This window comes from Rutidosis leptorrhynchoides, chromosome 11 (assembly GCF_046630445.1).
Source record: "Rutidosis leptorrhynchoides isolate AG116_Rl617_1_P2 chromosome 11, CSIRO_AGI_Rlap_v1, whole genome shotgun sequence".
In the NCBI taxonomy this organism is placed as follows: Eukaryota; Viridiplantae; Streptophyta; class Magnoliopsida; order Asterales; family Asteraceae; genus Rutidosis; species Rutidosis leptorrhynchoides.
Window position 1 is genome coordinate 278,894,907 of NC_092343.1, and position 21,015 is coordinate 278,915,921.

The following is a 21,015-nucleotide window of genomic DNA, read 5'->3' on the forward strand; positions in this document are numbered from 1 at the left end:
GTCCTCGTTAGTAACCTACAACTAGTTGTCCACAGTTAGATGTACAGAAATAAATCGATAAATATTATCTTGAATCAATCCACGACCCAGTGTATACATATCTCAGTATTGATCACAACTCAAACTATATATATTTTGGAATCAACCTCAACCCTGTATAGCTAACTCCAACATTCACATATAGAGTGTCTATGGTTGTTCCGAAATATATATAGATGTGTCGACATGATAGGTCGAAACATTGTATACGTGTCTATGGTATCTCAAGATTACATAATATATAATACAAGTTGATTAAGTTATGGTTGGAATAGATTTGTTACCAATTTTCACGTAGCTAAAATGAGAAAAATTATCCAATCTTGTTTTACCCATAACTTCTTCATTTTAAATCCGTTTTGAGTGAATCAAATTGCTATGGTTTTATATTGAACTCTATTTTATGAATCTAAACAAAAAAAGTATAGGTTTCTAGTCGGAAAAATAAGTTACAAGTCGTTTTTGTAAAGGTAGTCATTTCAGTCGAAAGAACGACGTCTAGATGACCATTTTAGAAAACATACTTCCACTTTGAGTTTAACCATAATTTTTGGATATAGTTTCATGTTCATAATAAAAATCATTTTCTCAGAATAACAACTTTTAAATCAAAGTTTATCATAGTTTTTAATTAACTAACCCAAAACAGCCCGCGGTGTTACTACGACGGCGTAAATCCGGTTTTACGGTGTTTTTCGTGTTTCCAGGTTTTAAATCATTAAGTTAGCATATCATATAGATATAGAACATGTGTTTAGTTGATTTTAAAAGTCAAGTTAGAAGGATTAACTTTTGTTTGCGAACAAGTTTAGAATTAACTAAACTATGTTCTAGTGATTACAAGTTTAAACCTTCGAATAAGATAGCTTTATATGTATGAATCGAATGATGTTATGAACATCATTACTACCTTAAGTTCCTTGGATGAACCTACTGGAAAAGAGAAAAATGGATCTAGCTTCAATGGATCCTTGGATGGCTCAAAGTTCTTGAAGCAAAATCATGACACGAAAACAAGTTCAAGTAAGATCATCACTTGAAATAAGATTGTTATAGTTATAGAAATTGAACCAAAGTTTGAATATGATTATTACCTTGTATTAGAATGATAACATACTGTAAGAAACAAAGATTTCTTGAGGTTGGATGATCACCTTACAAGATTGGAAGTGAGCTAGCAAACTTGAAAGTATTCTTGATTTTATGAAACTAGAACTTTTGGAATTTATGAAGAACACTTAGAACTTGAAGATAGAACTTGAGAGAGTTCAATTAGATGAAGAAAATTGAAGAATGAAAGTGTTTGTAGGTGTTTTTGGTCGTTGGTGTATGGATTAGATATAAAGGATATGTAATTTTGTTTTCATGTAAATAAGTCATGAATGATTACTCATATTTTTGTAATCTTATGAGATATTTCATGCTAGTTGCCAAATGATGGTTCCTACATGTGTTAGGTGACTCACATGGGCTGCTAAGAGCTGATCATTGGAGTGTATATACCAATAGTACATACATCTAAAAGCTGTGTATTGTACGAGTACGAATACGGGTGCATACGAGTAGAATTGTTGATGAAACTGAACGAGAATGTAATTGTAAGCATTTTTGTTAAGTAGAAGTATTTTGATAAGTGTATTGAAGTCTTTCAAAAGTGTATAAATACATATTAAAACACTACATGTATATACATTTTAACTGAGTCGTTAAGTCATCGTTAGTCGTTACATGTAAGTGTTGTTTTGAAACCTTTAGGTTAACGATCTTGTTAAATGTTGTTAACCCAATGTTTATAATATCAAAAGAGATTTTAAATTATTATATTATCATGATATTATGATGTACGAATATCTCTTAATATGATATATATACATTAAATGTCGTTACAACGATAAACGTTACATATATGTCTCGTTTCAAAATCATTAAGTTAGTAGTCTTGTTTTTACATATGTAGTTCATTGTTAATATAATTAATGATATGTTTACTTATCATAATATCATGTTAAATATATATATAACCATATATATGTCATCATATAGTTTTTTTACAAGTTTTAACGTTCGTGAATCACCGGTCAACTTGGGTGGTCAATTGTCTATATGAAACCTATTTCAATTAATCAAGTCTTAACAAGTTTGATTGCTTAACATATTGGAAACATTTAATCATGTAAATATCAATCTCAATTAATATATATAAACATGGAAAAATGCGGGTCACTACAGTACCTACCCGTTAAATAAATTTCGTCCCGAAATTTTAAGCTGTTGAAGGTGTTGACGAATCTTCTGGAAATAGATGCGGGTATTTCTTCTTCATCTGATCTTCACGCTCCCAGGTGAACTCGGGTCCTCTACGAGCATTCCATCGAACCTTAACAATTGGTATCTTGTTTTGCTTAAGTCTTTTAACCTCACGATCCATTATTTCGACGGGTTCTTCGATGAATTGAAGTTTTTCGTTGATTTGGATTTCATCTAATGGAATAGTGAGATCTTCTTTAGCAAAACATTTCTTCAAATTCGAGACTTGGAAAGTGTTATGTACAGCTGCGAGTTGTTGAGGTAACTCAAGTCGGTAAGCTACTGGTCCGACACGATCAATAATCTTGAATGGTCCAATATACCTTGGATTTAATTTTCCTCGTTTACCAAATCGAACAACGCCTTTCCAAGGTGCAACTTTAAGCATGACCATCTCTCCAATTTCAAATTCTATATATTTTCTTTTAATGTCAGCGTAGCTCTTTTGTCAACTTTGGGCGGTTTTCAACCGTTGTTGAATTTGGATGATCTTCTCGGTAGTTTCTTGTATAATCTCCGGACCCGTAATCTGTCTATCCCCCACTTCACTCCAACAAATCGGAGACCTGCACTTTCTACCATAAAGTGCTTCAAACGGCGCCATCTCAATGCTTGAATGGTAGCTGTTGTTGTAGGAAAATTCTGCTAACGGTAGATGTCGATCCCAACTGTTTCCGAAATCAATAACACATGCTCGTAGCATGTCTTCAAGCGTTTGTATCGTCCTTTCGCTCTGCCCATCAGTTTGTGGATGATAGGCAGTACTCATGTCTAGACGAGTTCTTAATGCTTGCTGTAATGTCTGCCAGAATCTTGAAATAAATCTGCCATCCCTATCAGAGATAATAGAGATTGGTATTCCATGTCTGGAGACGACTTCCTTCAAATACAGTCGTGCTAACTTCTCCATCTTGTCATCTTCTCTTATTGGTAGGAAGTGTGCTGATTTGGTGAGACGATCAACTATTACCCAAATAGTATCAAAACCACTTGCAGTCCTTGGCAATTTAGTGATGAAATCCATGGTAATGTTTTCCCATTTCCATTCCGGGATTTCGGGTTGTTGAAGTAGACCTGATGGTTTCTGATGCTCAGCTTTGACCTTAGAACACGTCAAACATTCTCCTACGTATTTAGCAACATCGGCTTTCATACCCGGCCACCAAAAATGTTTCTTGAGATCCTTGTACATCTTCCCCGTTCCAGGATGTATTGAGTATCTGGTTTTATGAGCTTCTCTAAGTACCATTTCTCTCATATCTCCAAATTTTGGTACCCAAATCCTTTCAGCCCTATACCGGGTTCCGTCTTCCCGAATATTAAGATGCTTCTCCGATCCTTTGGGTATTTCATCCTTTAAATTTCCCTCTTTTAAAACTCCTTGTTGCGCCTCCTTTATTTGAGTAGTAAGGTTATTATGAATCATTATATTCATAGATTTTACTCGAATGGGTTCTCTGTCCTTCCTGCTCAAGGCATCGGCTACCACATTTGCCTTTCCCGGGTGGTAACGAATCTCAAAGTCGTAATCATTCAATAATTCAATCCACCTACGCTGCCTCATATTCAGTTGTTTCTGATTAAATATGTGTTGAAGACTTTTGTGGTCGGTATATATAATACTTTTGACCCCATATAAGTAGTGCCTCCAAGTCTTTAATGCAAAAACAACCGCGCCTAATTCCAAATCATGCGTCGTATAATTTTGTTCGTGAATCTTCAATTGTCTAGACGCATAAGCAATCACCTTCGTTCGTTGCATTAATACACAACCGAGACCTTGCTTTGATGCATCACAATAAATCACAAAATCATCATTCCCTTCAGGCAATGACAATATAGGTGCCGTAGTTAGCTTTTTCTTCAATAACTGAAACGCTTTCTCTTGTTCATCATTCCATTCAAATTTCTTCCCTTTATGCGTTAATGCAGTCAAGGGTTTTGCTATTCTGGAAAAGTCTTGGATGAACCTTCTGTAGTAACCAGCTAGTCCTAAAAACTGGCGTATGTGTTTCGGAGTTTTCGGGGTTTCCCACTTTTCAACAGTTTCTATCTTTGCCGGATCCACCTTAATACCTTCTTTGTTCACTATGTGACCGAGGAATTGAACTTCTTCCAACCAAAATGCACACTTTAAAAACTTAGCGTACAATTCTTCCTTCCTCAATACTTCTAACACCTTTCTCAAATGTTCACTGTGTTCTTGGTCATTCTTTGAGTAAATAAGTATGTCATCAATGAAAACAATGACAAACTTGTCAAGGTATGGTCCACACACTCGGTTCATAAGGTCCATGAACACAGCTGGTGCATTAGTTAAACCAAACGGCATGACCATAAACTCGTAATGACCGTAACGTGTTCTGAAAGCAGTCTTTGGAATATCATCTTCTTTCACCCGCATTTGATGATACCCGGAACGTAAGTCAATCTTTGAATAAACAGACGAGCCTTGTAGTTGATCAAATAAGTCGTCGATTCTCGGTAGTGGGTAGCGGTTCTTGATGGTAAGTTTGTTCAACTCTCGGTAGTCGATACACAACCTGAATGTACCATCTTTCTTCTTGACAAACAAAACAGGAGCTCCCCACGGTGATGTGCTTGGTCGAATGAAACCACGCTCTAAAAGTTCTTGTAATTGGCTTTGCAGTTCTTTCATCTCGCTGGGTGCGAGTCTGTAAGGAGCACGAGCTATTGGTGCAGCTCCTGGTACAAGATCTATTTGAAATTCAACGGATCGATGTGGGGGTAATCCCAGTAATTCTTTCGGAAATACATCGGGAAATTCTTTTGCAATGGGAACATCATTGATGCTCTTTTCTTCAGTTTGTACTTTCTCGACGTGTGCTAGAACAGCATAGCAACCTTTTCTTATTAGTTTTTGTGCCTTCAAATTACTAATAAGATGTAGCTTCGTGTTGCCCTTTTCTCCGTACACCATTAAGGGTTTTCCTTTTTCTCGTATAATGCGAATTGCATTTTTGTAACAAACGATCTCTGCTTTCACTTCTTTCAACCAGTCCATACCGATTATCACATCAAAACTCCCTAACTCTACTGGTATCAAATCAATCTTAAATGTTTCGCTAACCAGTTTAATTTCTCGATTCCGACATATATTATCTGCTGAAATTAATTTACCATTTGCTAATTCGAGTAAAAATTTACTATCCAAAGGCGTCAATGGACAACTTAATTTAGCACAAAAATCTCTACTCATATAGCTTCTATCCGCACCCGAATCAAATAAAACGTAAGCAGATTTATTGTCAATAAGAAACGTACCCGTAACAAGCTCCGGGTCTTCCTGTGCCTCTACCGCATTAATATTGAAAACTCTTCCACGGCCTTGTCCATTCGTGTTCTCCTGGTTCGGGCAATTTCTAATAATGTGGCCTGGTTTTCCACATTTATAACAAACTACATTGGCATAACTTGCTCCGACACTACTTGCTCCGCCATTACTCGTTCCGACACCATTTGTTCCTTTCGTTCTATTAACCCCTGGTCCGTAGACCTCACACTTCGCCGCGCTATGACCATTTCTTTTACACTTGTTGCAAAATTTGGTGCAGAACCCCGAGTGATTCTTTTCACACCTTTGGCATAGCTGCTTCTGATTGTTGTTGTTGTTGCGATTATTATTGTTGTTGGGATGATTGTTGTAGTTGCTGTTGTTGTTGTTGTTGTTGTTGTTGGTGGGCCGTTTGTTGTAGTTGCGATTGATGTTGCGATTGTTGGGATAATTGTTGCGATTATTGTTGTAATTGCTGTTGTTGTTGTATTGGTGATTCTTATCACCGTTTTCCTCCCACTTTCTTTTGACTTGCTTCACATTGGCCTCTTCAGCAGTCTGTTCTTTAATTCTTTCTTCAATTTGGTTCACGAGTTTGTGAGCCATTCTACATGCCTGTTGTATGGAGGCGGGCTCGTGTGAACTTATATCTTCTTGGATTCTTTCCGGTAATCCTTTCACAAACGCGTCGATCTTCTCTTCCTCATCTTCGAATGCTCCTGGACACAATAGGCACAATTCTGTGAATCGTCTTTCGTACGTGGTAATATCAAATCCTTGGGTTCGTAACCCTCTAAGTTCTGTCTTGAGCTTATTGACCTCGGTTCTGGGACGGTACTTCTGGTTCATCAAGTGCTTGAATGCTGACCACGGTAGTGCGTACGCATCGTCTTGTCCCACTTGCTCTAGATAGGTATTCCACCATGTTAACGCAGAACCTGTGAAGGTATGCGTAGCGTACTTCACTTTGTCCTCTTCAGTACACTTACTTATGGCAAACACCGATTCAACCTTCTCGGTCCATCGTTTCAATCCGATCGGTCCTTCGGTTCCATCAAATTCCAAAGGTTTGCAGGCAGTGAATTCTTTGTAGGTGCATCCTACACGATTTCCTGTACTGCTAGATCCAAGGTTATTGTTGGTATGTAGCGCAGCCTGTACTGCGGCTATGTTTGAAGCTAGAAAAGTACGGAATTCCTCTTCATTCATATTCACGGTATGTCGAGTAGTCGGTGCCATTTCCTTCAAAATAGTTAAATGGAACAAGTTAATCATACAGAATATTAAGAGTAGTTAATAGTATTTCGTAGCATAATATGAACTCATTTATAAAAGCTTTTTCTTCATATTAGCGTTTTATAAGTTTAAATTCGGGTAGTACCTACCCGTTAAGTTCATACTTAGTAGCTAATATACAATTCAACTACTACAATTCTATATGAAAAACTGATTATAATAATATTTCGCGTTCAAACTTTTATACAATATTTTACAAACTTACAATACCGCTTATTTTACATAAAGCATGAAATATAGCACACAATAACTTTGATACAAGATAGTTGTGAAGACAATTCTAGCTAGTACACAAGTCGTTCAGCAAAGGCAATAAAGACACGTAATTCATACGTCCAGAAACAAGTCATGCATTCTGGTTTTACTAGGACTACTTTCCATCCTTGGTCTTGTGCAATATAACCGTTATGGCCGTTGATAAGACAGCGTGTTGTAACGTCATCAAAGGGACGAGGGTTACGTAATGTCCAACAGTCCCGTAATAATCTAAAAACCTCATTTCTTACCCCAATTACCGACTCCGTCACTTGTGGAAACGTTTTGTTTAATAGTTGTAGCCCGATGTTCTTGTTCTCACTTTGGTGAGAAGCGAACATTACTAATCCGTAAGCATAACATGCTTCTTTATGTTGCATGTTAGCCGCTTTTTCTAAATCACGAAGTCCAATATTCGGATATATTGAGTCAAAATAATTTCTTAACCCGTTGCGTAAAATAGCATTTGGGTTCCCCGCAATATATGCGTCAAAGTAAACACATCGTAACTTATGGGTTTCCCAATGTGATATCCCCCATCTTTCAAACGAAAGTCTCTTATAAACCAAGACATTCTTGGAACGTTCTTCGAATGTCTTACAAACTGATCTCGCCTTAAATAGTTGTGCCGAAGAATTCTGGCCGACTCTAGACAAGATTTCATCAATCATGTCTCCGGGTAGGTCTCTTAAAATATTGGGTTGTCTATCCATTTTGTGTTTTTAAACTGTAAAATAGACAAGAGTTAGATTCATAAAAAAAATACTTATTAATACAAGCAATTTTTACATATATCATAAAGCATAAGAACACTATATTCCATATATTACACCACACGAATACAACTATCTTATTCCGACTCGCTCGTTTCTTCTTCTTCGGTTTTGGTTCGTTTTGCCAAGTTTCTAGGGATATATGATGTTCCCCTAATACGAGCCGTCGTTGTCCACATTGGTTTAGAAAAACCTGGTGGTTTAGAGGTTCCCGGGTCATTGTTACAACTTAAGGACTTCGGGGGTTGACGATACATATAAAGTTCATCGGGGTTGGAATTAGATTTCTCTATTTTTATGCCCTTTCCCTTATTATTTTCTTTTGCCTTTTTAAATTCAGTTGGGGTAATTTCTATAACATCATCGGAATTCTCGTCGGAATCCGATTCATCGGAGAATTGGTAATCCTCCCAATATTTTGCTTCCTTGGCGGAAACACCATTGACCATAATTAACTTTGGTCGGTTGGTTGAGGATTTTCTTTTACTTAACCGTTTTATTATTTCCCCCACCGGTTCTATTTCTTCATCCGGTTCCGATTCTTCTTCCGGTTCCGATTCTTCTTCCGGTTCCGACTCTTCTTCCGGTTCCTCTTCGGGAACTTGTGAATCAGTCCACAAATCATTCCAACTTACATTTGACTCTTCATTATTATTAGGTGAGTCAATGGGACTTGTTCTAGAGGTAGACATCTATCACATAATATCAAACACGTTAAGAGATTAATATATCACATAATATTCATATGTTAAAAATATATAGTTTCCAACAAAAATGTTAAGCAATCATTTTTAAAGAAAACACGGTCGAAGTCCAGACTCACTAATGCATCCTAACAAACTCGATAAGACACACTAATGCAAATTTTCTGGTTCTCTAAGACCAACGCTCGGATACCAACTGAAATGTCCCGTTCTTATTGATTAAAAACGTTCCATATTAATTGATTTCGTTGCGAGGTTTTGACCTCTATATGAGACGTTTTTCAAAGACTGCATTCATTTTTAAACAAACCATAACCTTTATTTCATCAATAAAGGTTTAAAAAGCTTTACGTAGATTATCAAATAATGATAATCTAAAATATCCTGTTTACACACGACCATTACATAATGGTTTACAATACAAATATGTTACAACAAAATAAGTTTCTTGAATGCAGTTTTTACACAATATCATACAAGCATGGACTCCAAATCTTGTCCTTATTTAAGTATGCGACAGCGGAAGCTCTTAATAATCACCTGAGAATAAACATGCTTAAAACGTCAACAAAAATGTTGGTGAGTTATAGGTTTAACCTATATATATCAAATCGTAACAATAGACCACAAGATTTCATATTTCAATACACATCCCATACATAGAGATAAAAATCATTCATATGGTGAACACCTGGTAACCGACAATAACAAGATGCATATATAAGAATATCCCCATCATTCCGGGACACCCTTCGGATATGATATAAATTTCGAAGTACTAAAGCATCCGGTACTTTGGATGGGGTTTGTTAGGCCCAATAGATCTATCTTTAGGATTCGCGTCAATTAGGGTGTCTGTTCCCTAATTCTTAGATTACCAGACTTAATAAAAAGGGGCATATTCGATTTCGATAATTCAACCATAGAATGTAGTTTCACGTACTTGTGTCTATTTTGTAAATCATTTATAAAACCTGCATGTATTCTCATCCCAAAAATATTAGATTTTAAAAGTGGGACTATAACTCACTTTCACAGATTTTTACTTCGTCGGGAAGTAAGACTTGGCCACTGGTTGATTCACGAACCTATAACAATATATACATATATATCAAAGTATGTTCAAAATATATTTACAACACTTTTAATATATTTTGATGTTTTAAGTTTATTAAGTCAGCTGTCCTCGTTAGTAACCTACAACTAGTTGTCCACAGTTAGATGTACAGAAATAAATCGATAAATATTATCTTGAATCAATCCACGACCCAGTGTATACATATCTCAGTATTGATCACAACTCAAACTATATATATTTTGGAATCAACCTCAACCCTGTATAGCTAACTCCAACATTCACATATAGAGTGTCTATGGTTGTTCCGAAATATATATAGATGTGTCGACATGATAGGTCGAAACATTGTATACGTGTCTATGGTATCTCAAGATTACATAATATATAATACAAGTTGATTAAGTTATGGTTGGAATAGATTTGTTACCAATTTTCACGTAGCTAAAATGAGAAAAATTATCCAATCTTGTTTTACCCATAACTTCTTCATTTTAAATCCGTTTTGAGTGAATCAAATTGCTATGGTTTTATATTGAACTCTATTTTATGAATCTAAACAAAAAAAGTATAGGTTTCTAGTCGGAAAAATAAGTTACAAGTCGTTTTTGTAAAGGTAGTCATTTCAGTCGAAAGAACGACGTCTAGATGACCATTTTAGAAAACATACTTCCACTTTGAGTTTAACCATAATTTTTGGATATAGTTTCATGTTCATAATAAAAATCATTTTCTCAGAATAACAACTTTTAAATCAAAGTTTATCATAGTTTTTAATTAACTAACCCAAAACAGCCCGCGGTGTTACTACGACGGCGTAAATCCGGTTTTACGGTGTTTTTCGTGTTTCCAGGTTTTAAATCATTAAGTTAGCATATCATATAGATATAGAACATGTGTTTAGTTGATTTTAAAAGTCAAGTTAGAAGGATTAACTTTTGTTTGCGAACAAGTTTAGAATTAACTAAACTATGTTCTAGTGATTACAAGTTTAAACCTTCGAATAAGATAGCTTTATATGTATGAATCGAATGATGTTATGAACATCATTACTACCTTAAGTTCCTTGGATGAACCTACTGGAAAAGAGAAAAATGGATCTAGCTTCAATGGATCCTTGGATGGCTCAAAGTTCTTGAAGCAAAATCATGACACGAAAACAAGTTCAAGTAAGATCATCACTTGAAATAAGATTGTTATAGTTATAGAAATTGAACCAAAGTTTGAATATGATTATTACCTTGTATTAGAATGATAACATACTGTAAGAAACAAAGATTTCTTGAGGTTGGATGATCACCTTACAAGATTGGAAGTGAGCTAGCAAACTTGAAAGTATTCTTGATTTTATGAAACTAGAACTTTTGGAATTTATGAAGAACACTTAGAACTTGAAGATAGAACTTGAGAGAGTTCAATTAGATGAAGAAAATTGAAGAATGAAAGTGTTTGTAGGTGTTTTTGGTCGTTGGTGTATGGATTAGATATAAAGGATATGTAATTTTGTTTTCATGTAAATAAGTCATGAATGATTACTCATATTTTTGTAATCTTATGAGATATTTCATGCTAGTTGCCAAATGATGGTTCCTACATGTGTTAGGTGACTCACATGGGCTGCTAAGAGCTGATCATTGGAGTGTATATACCAATAGTACATACATCTAAAAGCTGTGTATTGTACGAGTACGAATACGGGTGCATACGAGTAGAATTGTTGATGAAACTGAACGAGAATGTAATTGTAAGCATTTTTGTTAAGTAGAAGTATTTTGATAAGTGTATTGAAGTCTTTCAAAAGTGTATAAATACATATTAAAACACTACATGTATATACATTTTAACTGAGTCGTTAAGTCATCGTTAGTCGTTACATGTAAGTGTTGTTTTGAAACCTTTAGGTTAACGATCTTGTTAAATGTTGTTAACCCAATGTTTATAATATCAAAAGAGATTTTAAATTATTATATTATCATGATATTATGATGTACGAATATCTCTTAATATGATATATATATACATTAAATGTCGTTACAACGATAAACGTTACATATATGTCTCGTTTCAAAATCATTAAGTTAGTAGTCTTGTTTTTACATATGTAGTTCATTGTTAATATAATTAATGATATGTTTACTTATCATAATATCATGTTAACTATATATATAACCATATATATGTCATCATATAGTTTTTTTACAAGTTTTAACGTTCGTGAATCACCGGTCAACTTGGGTGGTCAATTGTCTATATGAAACCTATTTCAATTAATCAAGTCTTAACAAGTTTGATTGCTTAACATATTGGAAACATTTAATCATGTAAATATCAATCTCAATTAATATATATAAACATGGAAAAATGCGGGTCACTACATGTTCATCCTTCCATTCAAATTTCTTCCCTTTATGCATTAATGCAGTCAAGGGTTTTGCTATTTTGGAGAAATCTTGGATGAATCTTCTGTAGTAACCAGCCAATCCTAAAAATTGACGTATATGCTTCGGAGTTTTTGGGGTTTCCCACTTTTCAACGGTTTCGATCTTTACCAGGTCCACCTGGATACCTTCTTTGTTCACTATGTGACCGAGGAATTGAACTTCTTCCAACCAAAATGCACACTTTGAAAACTTAGCGTACAGTTTTTCTTTCCTCAATACTTCTAGCACTTTTCTCAAATGTTCTTCGTGATCTTGATCATTCTTTGAGTAAATAAGTATGTCATCGATAAAAACAATGACAAACTTGTCAAGATATGGCCCACACACTCGGTTCATAAGGTCCATGAACACAGCTGGTGCGTTAGTCAATCCAAACGGCATAACCATAAACTCGTAATGACCATAACGCGTCCTAAAAGCAGTTTTTGGAATATCATCCTCCTTTACTCGCATTTGATGATATCCAGAACGTAAATCGATCTTCGAATAAACCGACGAGCCTTGTAGTTGATCAAATAAGTAGTCAATTCTCGGCAGTGGATAACGGTTTTTGATGGTAAGTTTGTTCAACTCTCTGTAGTCAATACACAACCTAAATGTACCATCCTTCTTCTTGACAAACAAAACAGGAGCTCTCCATGGTGATGTGCTTGGTCAAATGAAACCACGTTCTAATAGTTCTTGCAGTTGGCTTTGCAGTTCTTTCATCTCGCTGGGTGCGAGTCTATAAGGAGCACGAGCTATTGGTGCAGCTCCTGGCACAAGATCTATTTGAAATTCAACAGATCGATGTGGAGGTAGTCCCGGTAATTCTTTCGGAAATACATCGGGAAATTCTTTTGCGACTGGAACATCATTGATGCTCTTTTCTTCAGTTTGTACTTTCTCGACGTGTGCTAGAATAGCATAGAAACCTTTTCTTATTAGTTTTTGTGCCTTCAAATTACTAATAAGATGTAGCTTCATGTTGCCCTTTTCTCCGTACACCATTAAGGGTTCTCCTTCTTCTCGTACAATGCGAATTGCATTTTTATAACATACGATCTCTGCTTTCACCTTCTTCAGCCAGTCATGCCAACTATTACATCAAAACTCCCTAACTCTACTGGTATCAAATCAATCTTAAATATTTCGCTACCCAGTTTAATTTCTCGATTCCGGCATATATTATCTGCTGAAATTAATTTACCGTTTGCTAATTCGAGTAAAAATTTACTATCCAACGGCGTCAATGGACAACTTAATTTAGCACAAAAATCTCTACTCATATAGCTTCTATCCGCACCCGAATCAAATAAAACGTAAGCAGATTTATTGTCAATAAGAAACGTACCCGTAACAAGCTCCAGGTCTGAAATGTCCCGTTCTTATTGATTAAAAATGTTCCATATTAATTGATTTCGTTGCGAGGTTTTGACCTCTATATGAGACGTTTTTCAAAGACTGCATTCATTTTAAAACAAACCATAACCTTTATTTCATCAATAAAGGTTTAAAAAGCTTTACATAGATTATCAAATAATGATAATCTAAAATATCCTGTTTACACACGACCATTACATAATGGTTTACAATACAAATATGTTACAACAAAATAAGTTTCTTGAATGCAGTTTTTACACAATATCATACAAGCATGGACTCCAAATCTCGTCCTTATTTAAGTATGCGACAGCGGAAGCTCTTAATAATCACCTGAGAATAAACATGCTTAAAACGTTAACAAAAATGTTGGTGAGTTATAGGTTTAACCTATATGTATCAAATCATAATAATAGACCACAAGATTTCATATTTCAATACACATCCCATACATAGAGATAAAAATTATTCATATGGTGAACACCTGGTAACCGACATTAACAAGATGCATAAATAAGAATATCCCCATCATTCCGGGACACCCTTCGGATATGATATAAATTTTGAAGTACTAAAGCATCCGGTACTTTGGATGGGGTTTGTTAGGCCCAATAGATCTATCTTTAGGATTCGCGTCAATTAGGGTGTCTGTTCCCTAATTCTTAGATTACCAGACTTAATAAAAAGGGGCATATTCGATTTCGATAATTCAACCATAGAATGTAGTTTCACGTACTTGTGTCTATTTTGTAAATCATTTATAAAACCTGCATGTATTCTCATCCCAAAAATATTAGATTTTAAAAATGGGACTATAACTCACTTTCACAGATTTTTACTTCGTCGGGAAGTAAGACTTGGCCACTGTTGATTCACGAACCTATAACAATATATACATATATATTAAAGTATGTTCAAAATATATTTACAACACTTTTAATATATTTTGATGTTTTAAGTTTATTAAGTCAGCTGTCCTCGTTAGTAACCTATAACTAGTTGTCCACAGTTAGATGTACAGAAATAAATCGATAAATATTATCTTGAATCAATCCACGACCCAGTGTATACGTATCTCAGTATTGATCACAACTCAAACTATATATATTTTGGAATCAACCTCAACCCTGTATAGCTAACTCCAACATTCACATATAGAGTGTCTATGGTTGTTCCGAAATATATATAGATGTGTCGACATGATAGGTCGAAACATTGTATACGTGTCTATGGTATCTTAAGATTACATAATATACAATACAAGTTGATTAAGTTATGGTTGGAATAGATTTGTTACCAATTTTCACGTAGCTAAAATGAGAAAAATTATCCAATCTTGTTTTACCCATAACTTCTTCATTTTAAATCCGTTTTGAGTGAATCAAATTGCTATGGTTTCATATTGAACTCTATTTTATTAATCTAAACAGAAAAAGTATAGGTTTATAGTCGGAAAAATAAGTTACAAGTCGTTTTTTTGTAAAGGTAGTCATTTCAGTCGAAAAACGACGTCTAGATGACCATTTTAGAAAACATACTTCCACTTTGAGTTTAACCATAATTTTTGGATATAGTTTCATGTTCATAATAAAAATCATTTTCTCAGAATAACAACTTTTAAATCAAAGTTTATCATAGTTTTTAATTAACTAACCCAAAACAGCCCGCGGTGTTACTACGACGGCGTAAATCCGGTTTTACGGTATTTTTCGTGTTTCCAGGTTTTAAATCATTAAGTTAGCATATCATATAGATATAGAACATGTGTTTAGTTGATTTTAAAAGTCAAGTTAGAAGGATTAACTTTTGTTTGCGAACAAGTTTAGAATTAACTAAACTATGTTCTAGTGATTACAAGTTTAAACCTTCGAATAAGATAGCTTTATATGTATGAATCGAATGATGTTATGAACATCATTACTACCTTAAGTTCCTTGGATAAACCTACTGGAAAAGAGAAAAATGGATATAGCTTCAATGGATCCTTGGATGGCTCGAAGTTCTTGAAGCAGAATCATGACACGAAAACAAGTTCAAGTAAGATCATCACTTGAAATAAGATTGTTATAGTTATAGAAATTGAACCAAAGTTTGAATATGATTATTACCTTGTATTAGAATGATAACCTACTGTAAGAAACAAAGATTTCTTGAGGTTGGATGATCACCTTACAAGATTGGAAGTGAGCTAGCAAACTTGAAAGTATTCTTGATTTTATGAAACTAGAACTTTTGGAATTTATGAAGAACACTTAGAACTTGAAGATAGAACTTGAGAGAGATCAATTAGATGAAGAAAATTGAAGAATGAAAGTGTTTGTAGGTGTTTTTGGTCGTTGGTGTATGGATTAGATATAAAGGATATGTAATTTTGTTTTCATGTAAATAAGTCATGAATGATTACTCATATTTTTGTAATTTTATGAGATATTTCATGCTAGTTGCCAAATGATGGTTCCCACATGTGTTAGGTGACTCACATGGGCTGCTAAGAGCTGATCATTGGAGTGTATATACCAATAGTACATACATCTAAAAGCTGTGTATTGTACGAGTACGAATACGGGTGCATACGAGTAGAATTGTTGATGAAACTGAACGAGGATGTAATTGTAAGCATTTTTGTTAAGTAGAAGTATTTTGATAAGTGTATTGAAGTCTTTCAAAAGTGTATAAATACATATTAAAACACTACATGTATATACATTTTAACTGAGTCGTTAAGTCATCGTTAGTCGTTACATGTAAGTGTTGTTTTGAAACCTTTAGGTTAACGATCTTGTTAAATGTTGTTAACCCAATGTTTATAATATCAAATGAGATTTTAAATTATTATATTATCATGATATTATCATGTATGAATACCTCTTAATATGATATATATACATTAAATGTCTTTACAACGATAATCGTTACATATATGTCTCGTTTAAAAATCATTAAGTTAGTAGTCTTGTTTTTACATATGTAGTTCATTGTTAATATACTTTATGATATGTTTTCTTATCATAGTATCATGTTAACTATATATATATATATCCATATATATGTCATCATATAGTTTTTACAAGTTTTAACGTTCGTGAATCACCGATCAACTTGGGTGGTCAATTGTCTATATGAAACATATTTCAATTAATCAAGTCTTAACAAGTTTGATTGCTTAACATGTTGGAAACATTTAATCATGTAAATATCAATCTCAATTAATATATATAAACATGGAAAAGTTCGGGTCACTACAGTACCTACCCGTTAAATAAATTTCGTCCCGACATTTTAAGCTGTTGAAGGTGTTGACGAATCTTCTGGAAATAGATGCGGGTATTTCTTCTTCATCTGATCTTCACGCTCCCAGGTGAGCTCGGGTCCTCTACGAGCATTCCATCGAACCTTAACAATTGGTATCTTGTTTTGCTTAATTCTTTTAACCTCACGATCCATTATTTCGACGGGTTCTTCGATGAATTGAAGTTTTTCGTTGATTTGGATTTCATCTAACGGAATAGTGAGATCTTCTTTAGCAAAACATTTCTTTAAATTCGAGACGTGGAAAGTGTTATGTACAGCCGCGAGTTGTTGAGGTAACTCTAGTCGGTAAGCTACTGGTCTGATACGATCAATAATCTTGAATGGTCCAATATACCTTGGATTTAATTTCCCTCGTTTACCAAATCGAACAACGCCTTTCCAAGGTGCAACTTTAAGCATGACCATCTCTCCAATTTCAAATTCTATATCTTTTCTTTTAATGTCAGCGTAGCTCTTTTGTTGACTTTGGGCGGTTTTCAACCGTTATTGAATTTGGATGATCTTCTCTGTAGTTTCTTGTATAATCTCCGGACCCGTAATCTGTCTATCCCCCACTTCACTCCAACAAATTGGAGACCTGCACTTTCTACCATAAAGTGCTTTAAACGGCGCCATCTCAATGCTTGAATGGTAGCTGTTGTTGTAGGAAAATTCTGCTAACGGTAGATGTCGATCCCAACTGTTTCCAAAATCAATAACACATGCTCGTAGCATGTCTTCAAGCGTTTGTATCGTCCTTTCGCTCTACCCATCAGTTTGTGGATGATAGGCAGTACTCATGTCTTGACGAGTTCCTAATGCTTGCTGTAATGTCTGCCAGAATCTTGAAATAAATCTACCATCCCTATCAGAGATAATAGAGATTGGTATTCCATGTCTGGAGACGACTTCCTTCAAATACAGTCGTGCTAACTTCTCCATCTTGTCATCTTCTCTTATTGGCAGGAAGTGTGCTGATTTGGTGAGACGATCAACTATTACCCAAATAGTATCAAAACCACTTGCAGTCCTTGGCAATTTAGTGATGAAATCCATGGTAATGTTTTCCCATTTCCATTCTGGGATTTCGGGTTGTTGAAGTAGACCTGATGGTTTCTGATGCTCAGCTTTGACCTTAGAACACGTCAAACATTCTCCTACGTATTTAGCAACATCGGCTTTCATACCCGGCCACCAAAAATGTTTCTTGAGATCCTTGTACATCTTCCCCGTTCCAGGATGTATTGAGTATCTGGTTTTATGAGCTTCTCTAAGTACCATTTCTCTCATATCTCCAAATTTTGATACCCAAATCCTTTCAGCCCTATACCGGGTTCCGTCTTCCCGAATATTAAGATGCTTCTCCGATCCTTTGGGTATTTCATCCTTTAAATTTCCCTCTTTTAAAACTCCTTGTTGCGCCTCCTTTATTTGAGTAGTAAGGTTATTATGAATCATTATATTCATAGATTTTACTCGAATGGGTTCTCTGTCCTTCCTGCTCAAGGCATCGGCTACCACATTTGCCTTCCCTGGGTGGTAACGAATCTCAAAGTCGTAATCATTCAACAATTCAATCCACCTACGCTGCCTCATATTCAGTTGTTTCTGATTAAATATGTGTTGAAGACTTTTGTGGTCGGTATATATAATACTTTTGACCCCATATAAGTAGTGCCTCCAAGTCTTTAATGCAAAAACAACCGCGCCTAATTCCAAATCATGCATCGTATAATTTTGTTCGTGAATCTTCAATTGTCTAGACGCATAAGCAATCACCTTCGTTCGTTGTATTAATACACAACCGAGACCTTGCTTTGATGCGTCACAATAAATCACAAAATCATCATTCCCTTCAGGCAATGACAATATAGGTGCCGTAGTTAGCTTTTTCTTCAATAACTGAAACGCTTTCTCTTGTTCATCATTCCATTCAAATTTCTTCCCTTTATGCGTTAATGCAGTCAAGGGTTTTGCTATTCTGAAAAAGTCTTGGATGAACCTTCTGTAGTAACCAGCTAGTCCTAAAAACTGGCGTATGTGTTTCGGAGTTTTCGGGGTTTCCCACTTTTCAACAGTTTCTATCTTTGCCGGATCCACCTTAATACCTTCTTTGTTCACTATGTGACCGAGGAATTGAACTTCTTCCAACCAAAATGCACACTTTGAAAACTTAGCGTACAATTCTTCCTTCCTCAATACTTCAAACACCTTTCTCAAATGTTCACCGTGTTCTTGGTCATTCTTTGAGTAAATAAGTATGTCATCAATGAAAACAATGACAAACTTGTCAAGGTATGGTCCACACACTCGGTTCATAAGGTCCATGAACACAGCTGGTGCATTAGTTAAACCAAACGGCATGACCATAAACTCGTAATGACCGTAACGTGTTCTGAAAGCAGTCTTTGGAATATCATCTTCTTTCACCCGCATTTGATGATACCCGGAACGTAAGTCAATCTTTGAATAAACAGACGAGCCTTGTAGTTGATCAAATAAGTCGTCGATTCTCGGTAGTGGGTAGCGGTTCTTGATGGTAAGTTTGTTCAACTCTCGGTAGTCGATACACAACCTAAATGTACCATCTTTCTTCTTGACAAACAAAACAGGAGCTCCCCACGGTGATGTGCTTGGTCGAATGAAACCACGCTCTAAAAGTTCTTGTAATTGGCTTTGCAGTTCTTTCATCTCGCTGGGTGCGAGTCTGTAAGGAGCACGAGCTGTTGGTGCAGCTCCTGGTACAAGATCTATTTGAAATTCAACGGATCGATGTGGGGGTAATCCCGGTAATTCTTTCGGAAATACATCGGGAAATTCTTTTGTAATGAGAACATCATTGATGCTCTTTTCTTCAGTTTGTACTTTCTCGACGTGTGCTAGAACAGCATAGCAACCTTTTCTTATTAGTTTTTGTGCCTTCAAATTACTAATAAGATGTAGCTTCGTGTTGCCCTTTTCTCCGTACACCATTAAGGGTTTTCCTTTTTCTCGTATAATGCGAATTGCATTTTTGTAACAAACGATCTCCGCTTTCACTTCTTTCAACCAGTCCATACCGATTATCACATCAAAACTCCCTAACTCTACTGGTATCAAATCAATCTTAAATGTTTCGCTAACCAGTTTAATTTCTCGATTCCGACATATATTATCTGATAAAATTAATTTACCATTTGCTAATTCAAGTAAAAATTTACTATCCAAAGGCGTCAATGGACAACTTAATTTAGCACAAAAATCTCTACTCATATAGCTTCTATCCGCACCCGAATCAAATAAAACGTAAGCAGATTTATTGTCAATAAGAAACGTACTCGTAACAAGCTTCGGGTCTTCCTGTGCCTCTGCCGCATTAATATTGAAAACTCTTCCACGGCCTTGTCCATTCGTGTTCTCCTGGTTCGGGCAATTTCTAATAATGTGGCCCGGTTTTCCACATTTATAACAAACTACATTGGCATAACTTGCTCCGACACTACTTGCTCCGCCATTACTCGTTCCGACACCATTTGTTCCTTTCATTCTATTAACCCCTGGTCCGTAGACCTCACACTTCGCCGCGCTATGACCATTTCTTTTACACTTGTTGCAAAATTTGGTGCAGAACCCCGAGTGATTCTTTTCACACCTTTGGCATAGCTGCTTCTGATTGTTGTTGTTGTTGCGGTTATTATTGTTGTTGGGATGATTGTTGTAGTTGCTGTTGTTGTTGTTGTTGTTGTTGTTGGGCCATTTGTTGTAGTTGCGATTGATGTTGCGATTGTTGGGATAATTGTTGCGATTATTGTTGTAATTGCTGTTGTTGTTGTATTGGTGATTCTTATCACCGTTTTCCTCCCACTTTCTTTTGACTTGCTTCACATTGGCCTCTTCAGCAGTCTGTTCTTTAATTCTTTCTTCAATTTGGTTCACGAGTTTGTGAGCCATTCTACATGCCTGTTGTATGGAGGCGGGCTCGTGTGAACTTATATCTTCTTGGATTCTTTCCGGTAATCCTTTCACAAACGCGTCGATCTTCTCTTCCTCATCTTCGAATGCTCCTGGACACAATAGGCACAATTCTGTGAATCGTCTTTCGTACGTGGTAATATCAAATCCTTGGGTTCGTAACCCTCTAAGTTCTGTCTTGAGCTTATTGACCTCGGTTCTGGGACGGTACTTCTCGTTCATCAAG